The sequence below is a fragment of the Neofelis nebulosa genome, chromosome 10 (assembly GCF_028018385.1).
Source record: "Neofelis nebulosa isolate mNeoNeb1 chromosome 10, mNeoNeb1.pri, whole genome shotgun sequence".
NCBI lineage: Eukaryota > Metazoa > Chordata > Mammalia > Carnivora > Felidae > Neofelis > Neofelis nebulosa.
The window spans coordinates 67728629-67736222 of record NC_080791.1 but is presented as its reverse complement, the minus strand read 5'-3'; the positions used below and the strand labels follow the sequence as shown (position 1 = coordinate 67736222).

At 54.7% G+C, this 7594-nt stretch overlaps 1 long non-coding RNA gene across 1 annotated transcript; it reads right to left on the bottom strand.

Annotated features, from left to right (window-relative positions):
- Positions 1 to 5341: 5341 nt before the first annotated feature.
- LOC131488725 (uncharacterized) lies at positions 5342 to 7250 on the bottom strand. The gene is made up of 3 exons (XR_009250265.1): positions 7163 to 7250; positions 6405 to 6524; positions 5342 to 5438 (listed from the first exon to the last, which is right to left on the bottom strand). It is a non-coding gene; the product is annotated as an uncharacterized LOC131488725 (long non-coding RNA).
- Positions 7251 to 7594: the final 344 nt, after the last annotated feature.

The window sequence follows — 7594 nt, the reverse complement described above, 5'->3', positions numbered from 1 at the left end:
AGAATAGAACCATGTTTCTTGGAGCCTCTTACTCAATCCTCTGTCCCTCCAATAGCTTCCGGCTGAGTGGTTCTTGTCCCAATCCAAAGTAGGCCTTCCTCAGGTTGAAGGCTCCTGTTTTTAGTTTGAAGGACACCCCAACCCCACCTCCAGCACCACCTCCAACCCTCTCGCTCATAGCAGAGCAGTAGTGAGTGTCAGGCTGTAGGGCCGAGGCAGGAGAGGAAACCCTTCCTGGACAGATTTCAGCCCCACCCACCCTCTCAAGTTCTCTGGGACCTCCTTCCCAGGGGCCTCCAGTCCCAACACCTGCTTGTTGGGGATCAATAATCTATAGCTGAAACACTGGTGATCATAGAGACACCCCTGTGCCTCAGGGACCCCCAAGGAAGAGGAGCCTCTCGTCTTGGCCATCTGGCACACCAAGACACCCGCATGCACAGGCTTCACCCTAGAGGGCCACTAGGACTTCCCAGGCTGCCACCATAGCCGCCCCGCCCCCCACCTCCCCCCACCTAGAGTTACACTGCTTTCCCACCACAGACCAGAGAGGATACCCAGACATTGGCCAGGCGGCTCCCACCTGATGGCTCCCACCCGGAAGGTGGACACGGGAAGCAAGACCCTCAAGAGGGAATTGTAGGCACTGCCTTTGCCATATTCCGGAAGCCAGGGCCTCAATATGGCTTCCCCCACACTTATTCCTCTACCTCATTCTAACAAACTCCTCTGAGCCCTGCAACCCAGCCACGCTTCCCAAGTCCCCTCCATTCTAGTCTCATCTACCCACCTGGTGCTTCACCTCTCAGCACCAATTGCTGTGCTTCATCATCACCCCCACGCACGTGCCTGCCAGTGGCCCCCAAGTCTGGTCCCAAGACCAGCGGCATTGGCGTCATCTGAGGACTTACTAGAAGGGCGGTTCTCGAGACCCACCTGGAAATCCTGAATCAGAAACAGGGTTTTAACAAATGGTCCAGGAATTCTGATTCCCTGCTGAAGTCTGAGACCCCTGCTCGGTCCCCACCAGGATCCCTTCCCTTGTACCCTTCCTCCTGCTCTCTCCCAGGCCTCCCACCCCAGCTACATCCATCACACACTCCCCTACACCCGGCGGCCTCTACTTGAAGCCACAATCACGGATGCCCCGCGTCTACCCACACCCGCACCTCCACAGCCTGTGCCCCGTCCCTGCTGTAGGGCAGAGGAACCAGGAGTGGGGACTCTGAGTTAGCCTCAGCTATTGGCTGGATGGTCTCGGGCAGCTACTAAACCTCTCCATCTCTGTTTCCTCTCCTTAAAAAATAGGAATGTCTTCTGTGGGGTTGTTGTGAAAATTAAATGAGTGGGAATTTATGTAAAACACTAAGAACAGCGATAGGTACATGGTAAGTGCCATCAAGTCGTAACTACTATTATTTTATCCACTGACATCCTAACACCCAGCCGCTGTCATGGATATCCACACCTTGACACCAGTCGATGCCCATACTTCACCAGGCCTGTTGGCTTCCGTGGCCCATCCAGCCTGTGCCAGCATCTACACCGTCAGTCTCACCTGCCTAGAGGCGCTTGCCCTCACCCAAACCCACACTTTTACAAACTCCACACATCCCTGTCCTATCAAAGGCACCCTGCCTTCAGCCACTCCCAACATCTACACTCTAAGAAGCAAACCCCAGAGTAGAGCTCTCCCCTTTGAGCTAATCCGGGGGCAGTGAAAACAGGGCGATAGGGGGCAGCTCCTCCCTGAGCCCAGAGGCCCAGGCCCTGGTGGGAGAATTGTCTCTGAGATAATCCCTGAGGGCCCTGGCCCCCGAAGAGCGAGGGCCACATGGCCAGTCCAGGCTCACTTGGGTCTCAGAGGGATAAAAGTGAGACACACAAGGTCACACGTCTCCAAAGCAGAGGGGCTGGTGAGCGTGGGGCAGAGGCAGGAGGGGAGAATGTAAAGGAAGGAGGCCAAGGGCACTCGGCCACATCCAGCCTCAGCTGGCTGCTTTTCCCTGATGTTGGTGCAAGCTAACTAGCAGCTGTCTGGGGGCTCTCTGAACGCCCTGGAGTGAGATCATTATTTTCTTAATGGTTTGCACATCCGACGACTTGGTAGAAACAGGAAACGGTTCTGATACCATTAAGGGCTCTTTTAGCAGGTGTCTAAGACCTCCAGGACAGCGAGCCCCACAGCCTGGTTCCACAGCTCAGCCCCAGCCCTCGCCTGCGGGTACCCAGGCTCCCACCCGCTCCGAGAAGTGAAGGGAGAAGATGGGCCCCTCACTCCCGACCGGAAGTGGACACGATTGTTTGCAGAGACAATGGCAGAAGCCAGCGACCTGGCCGTATCCTGGCTGGCCCCAAAGGTCACTTGCCAGGGGGTCACAGACCTGCAGCTCCTGCAGCTTCCTGTGTCTCTGTCTGAGGCCCTTCTCTGGCCACAGGCACATGCTCGGGCCTGCGTGTGGGTAGACCGAAGTACTGAGGGGGTTGGGCCTCAGGAACAAGCCCATCCATGAGGGATGGGCCTCCTCACCCTTCAGGAACACACATGTGAGGCCTCATCCCCCACCCCACAGTCCCCCCATAGGACTGAGCCCCAGTAACCCACCTTAATGGGCACTTCACTGGCATTCCTCCCTCCCTATCTCCCCGCCCTCCAGCTCCCTCCTTGTTGTGCCCCAGTCACCTCCCACATGCCAGTCTTTGGGTCTGCTCCTGGAGAAGCTGCTCACGGCCACTCCTGCACCACAGTCTCATGCCCGTGACACAGGGCCATCCAGACACCGGGACGCCCAAATCCACATCTATATCCTGAGCTCCAGGCCCAATCTCCGGCTGCTGATGGGCCCTGGGCATCTGAGTGGGTGTCCCTCAGACAATGCTGATGTGACAAGCAGAGAACCAACCCATTGCTCCTCTCCCAGCGCCGCTCTAGTGACCTCCACCAGGTGCTCACACCAGAGACCTCCTCTCGACCCTCACACCCCCACTGTTCACATCTTGCTTCATCGCTCGCATGGGCCCCACCATGCCACCTCAGCAGCCCTCCTCCCTGCAACGGTCATAGTGATCTTCCTGAAATGCTATGTCATCAGTTTTTCCCCTGGCCTAAAACTGTCGCCTGGGTCTCACCGAAGATGGTAAATGAGTAGCTCGGGCGCCAGCCGCAGACTTTCCTCCTTCAGTGAGTCCAGGAACTGAGTTTCGGAAACGCCCAGGTCAGGGGTGGGCTGTGGGTGTGAGAGGGCCTAGCTTCCTGGCTGTCACATGCTCTGGATGCCTGTGGCCCTAACCCACCCTCTAGAGATGTTGGTGACCCGTATCTTCTTTATTTTTTTTCAAGAAGTTTTTCTTGGAGTGAGTATGAGTTTTCCAGAACTTCTGTAACAGTGCCACACACTGGGTGGCTCAAACAACAGAAACGTGTTGTCTCTCAGTCTGGAGTCCAGAAGTCCAAGATCAAGCTGTCAGCAGGGTTGACTCCTCTGAGGGCTGTGATGGAAGGTTGTGTCCAGGCCTCTCTCCTTGGCTTACAATTAACCGTCTTTTCCCTGCGCCTTTGCACTGTCTTCCCTGTGTGTGTGACTCAGTTTCCAAATTTCTTCCTCTTTTTTAAAACAAATTCTTTTAACGTTTATTTATTATTGAAAGACAGAGAGAGTCAGAGTGGGAGCAGGGGGAAGGAAGAGGGAGACACAGAATCTGAAGCAGGCTCCAGTCTCTGAGCTGTCAGCACAGAGCCTGACGCGGGGCTCGAACTCACAAACCGCGAGATCATGACCTGAGCTAAAGTTGGAGGCTTAACCGACTAAGCCACCCAGGTGCCCAATCCAGTCATATTGGATTAGGACCCATCCTAATGTCCTCATTTTAATTTCACTGCTTCTGTAAAGACCCCATCTCCAGGTAAGGTCACATTCTGAGGGGACTTCCAGGACTTCAACATATGGATTTTGGGGGGAAACACAACTCAGCCCATAAAAGGGAGCAGAAGAGGGGTGGTGAAGGGCATACTCCAGGCTCCGGGGGACTGCCTACACTCATACCCACCTTGCCTGGAAAGTCCTGCCTGTTGGGGGCACCCCAGTTGTCCTGATGTCCCCAGGGAAGAGAGTGGGCACTGAGCAGGTGACAGGGAGTTTGTGCATGCAGACCTGAGAAGTTCATCGTTGTCCTCTGTATCCACACCCCTTTTGAGGAAAACTGTCCCAGCCACAGCCCTAGCTGTGACCCCCCCCCCCCCCCCGGTACCATGACCATGCTGTCTTCCTCCATGGGGAGTCAAGTTGACCCAAGGGAAGTGTCCATAGGCTGGCCAGTAATCAATGACTTAACACAGAAAGATGAACGGGGTCAATCAAATTCTGCTTGCACATTTGCACTATGACACACATAAAGAATCAACCAGAGGTGCCTGGGTGGCTCAGATGATTGAACGTCCGACTTTTGGCTCAGGTCATGATCTCACAGCTCGTGAGTTCGAGCCCCGCGTCAGGCTCTGTGCTGACAGCCCGGAATCTGGAGCCTGCTTGGGATTCTGTGTCTCCCTCTCTCCCTGCCCCTAACCCACTCGTGTTCTGTCTCTCTCAAAAATAAATAAACATTTAAAAAAAATTAAAAAAATCAACCAGTTAGTGAAGAAGCCATGGCCATACGTAGAGATATGCCATAGGGTAGATTGGGGCCCCAGGAGGACCGACCATGCCACAGCCTCGTGCATGCTGAGGTCACGAGGAGGAAACCACAGCTGAGCGGAGCAGAGAAAGGAGCTGATGAGCAGAGGCAGCAGACCCGCCGTGAGGAAGGCGTAGCATGTAGCCATGACACAGACGAAGACCAGAGACAGCCTTAGAGCTGCCCGCATTTCCTCCTCATTCCAGACCCCACCCATCCACATCCTGCCAATTCGGCTTTTCCCAGAGTTGGCTGAGCGGGTCCCTGCCCTTTACAGCCAACAAGACTGACCGGAGCAGGATGTAAAGATTTTAGACACCAGAACCTGCTCATTCCCAGACCCTCACACGTGTGTGAACACGCACACCATGCCTACAACTACTGCGCACATGTGCAGCAGAGGGACATCATCTGCACCTTCTATGTAAACGCATGCCCAGGCTCACACAGCCCCTCACGTGCACACGTGTGTGCACTCACATCCAGCGGTCACATAGATACATGCGTGGACACACACACACACACACGCACACACTGACTCCAAAGAGAAGAGCTATTTCTGCCCACTCCCCAAAGATCTTTTGGGCTGCCGTCGCTTAACACCATTTAACACGGTTCTTGTGAAGCAGAGGAAATCTGAGTTCTTCTGTCCTCACCATTTCTTCCTAATTCCAGGTAAGAGATACAAGGCAGTTCCGAGGCAAGATGGAGAGACTCTCTAGCCTTAAGAGTCTGTGTTTGTTTGCTTTCCTCGTGATGACAACCATCTAAATAGCCCAAGAAAGCAAACATGGACAGAGCCACCCAAAAATGTATCCTCCCTCAGCCATGCCCTCTCTCCTGACTTCAGCCAAAGAGGAGGGAGGGGAATGTACTAGATGCATTGGCCCACATCCAGCCCCTGACCCCACAAGACCCTCAGGTCCCGCTGCCCCGCCCTCTGGCCTCTGCCCATCTCTCCCCACCCACAGACAGGAATTTTGTCCTTCGTTGGTATCTGGCTCACACGATTAGCCAGAAAGGGCCTAGGGAGGCATCAGCCCTACTATGTGTATGTTTTCAAATTACACAGCATAGCCACACCCGGAAGCCAGACTTTCAAGGCTGTCACCACGTCATGCCTGTCTCTGTTACCTCCCTTGCTTGGCCTAGGGGTGGGGGCTCCCCCCGTGGTCTCCCCAAGCTGTGACCCAAGCAGGCTTCATGGGTATGTGGCATGAGGCTCCGAGCTCAGGGCCCCCACCTCAGCTTAGTTCCATGCTCTTGTGTCTTGAAATTCTTAATAATTTCTGAACAAGGAGCCCCGTACTTTTATTTTGTATCTGGACCGGCAAATTATACTGCAGATCCTGCCTGTGACACAGCATTTTTTTTTTTTAAGAAAACACCCACAATCTAGCCCATGACACAGAACCTTTTCCTAAAATGAGCTGCTTCTGGTGAGAGAGGCACCTGAGCCAGGACTCTGGGACCTGTGCCCCTCTCTGCCCCTCCCCCCTCCTCTTCTAGAGGTGCTGCCACTCTCACATCAGCCCCTAGGGGGTGCTGTGCTCCCTTTGTGCTCAGAAGTGTGGGCCCAGATCCCATCCCTGGGTTCCGTGGTAAGGCTCGCCAGGATTTCTGTGAGGGATCGAACTGCCAACAGGAGTTCCAAGGAAATGACCCCCATACCAAGGAGCGGTGCGAGAGTTACTTTCCCCAAAAACTCTGCTCCCCTTCGATGTCCTACTCACACTTTTCCACAGGCCTGGTCCGTCTTCAGCTCCTGACCACGGAAATGCCCCTGGCATAATCTGACCCGTTTCCCTACTCGGACAAAAGGACCCTTCTGTGCTCCGCAACTGAATCAGGACCTTGGAGGAAGCAGATGATGCCCCCGGAGGTTAACTGAAGAGGATTTCAGGAGAGTGACAGCGGTCTTCAGAGGTGTGGGCAGGGTAGGGGGAAGCACCCCCAGACAGCAAAAGTGGACGCTGTACCTACTCTTCTAGCTAAAGGGACTAAGAGCAGGGGGCTTCCAACCCTCACTGATGCTGCCATGGGAGTGGGTTGCCTAGCAGGACAGACAGCCACAGCCTGAGGGCCCCCCACTGTAGAGCCCGCAGCCCAGCAGGGAGGGAGCCTTTGGGGGGAAGGGGGAAGGCTTAGGGAAAATACCTCCACTTCTTCCCCATTGCCCCCCTGCTGTCAGATATTCTACCAGAGGCTCTCATTGGCCAAACCCAACTGGAGGCAGAGGGCAGAAGAACCACTGATGCAGTCCACACTACAGGCCAGGGAAGAGCCAAGAGGGAGAATAACCAGCACACTTACGCTCAGCCTCACCCTGGTCTGGGTATCCCAGGCCACCTACTGGCCCTCTCGCCTCGCCAGCTCACACCCTTCCCCCAGTCTCTGGATGCCTCCTGCCCTGAAACTGACCACACCTCGTACTTTCCCACTTAAGTATTCCTTCACTGATGTGAAAGAGAAGGGAGAGAGGTCTTCCCACCTACAGCTGGAGTCTCTCAAGGATCTTGCCTCCTCTTGTCCACTTCCTCTAGGGTCATCGAAACTCAGGCATCCTTCAGGGGAACCTGAGTGGCTCAGTCCATTAAGCGTCCAACTCTTGACTTTGGCTCTGTTTATGATCTCACGGTTGTGGGATCCAGCCCCGCATCGAGCTCTGCACTGACATTGTAGAAACTGCTTGGGATTCTCTCTCTCCCTCTCTCTGACTCTCCCCTATTCATGCTCACTTTCTCTCTCCTTCTCTTTCAAAATAAATAAACTTAGGAGCGCCTGGGTGGCTCAGTCGGTTAAGCATCCGACTTTGGCTCAGGTCATGATCTCACGGTCCGTGGGTTCGAGCCCCGCATCGGGCTTTGTGCTGACAGCTCAGAGCCTGGAGCCTGCTTCAGATTCTGTGTCTCCCTCTCTCTCT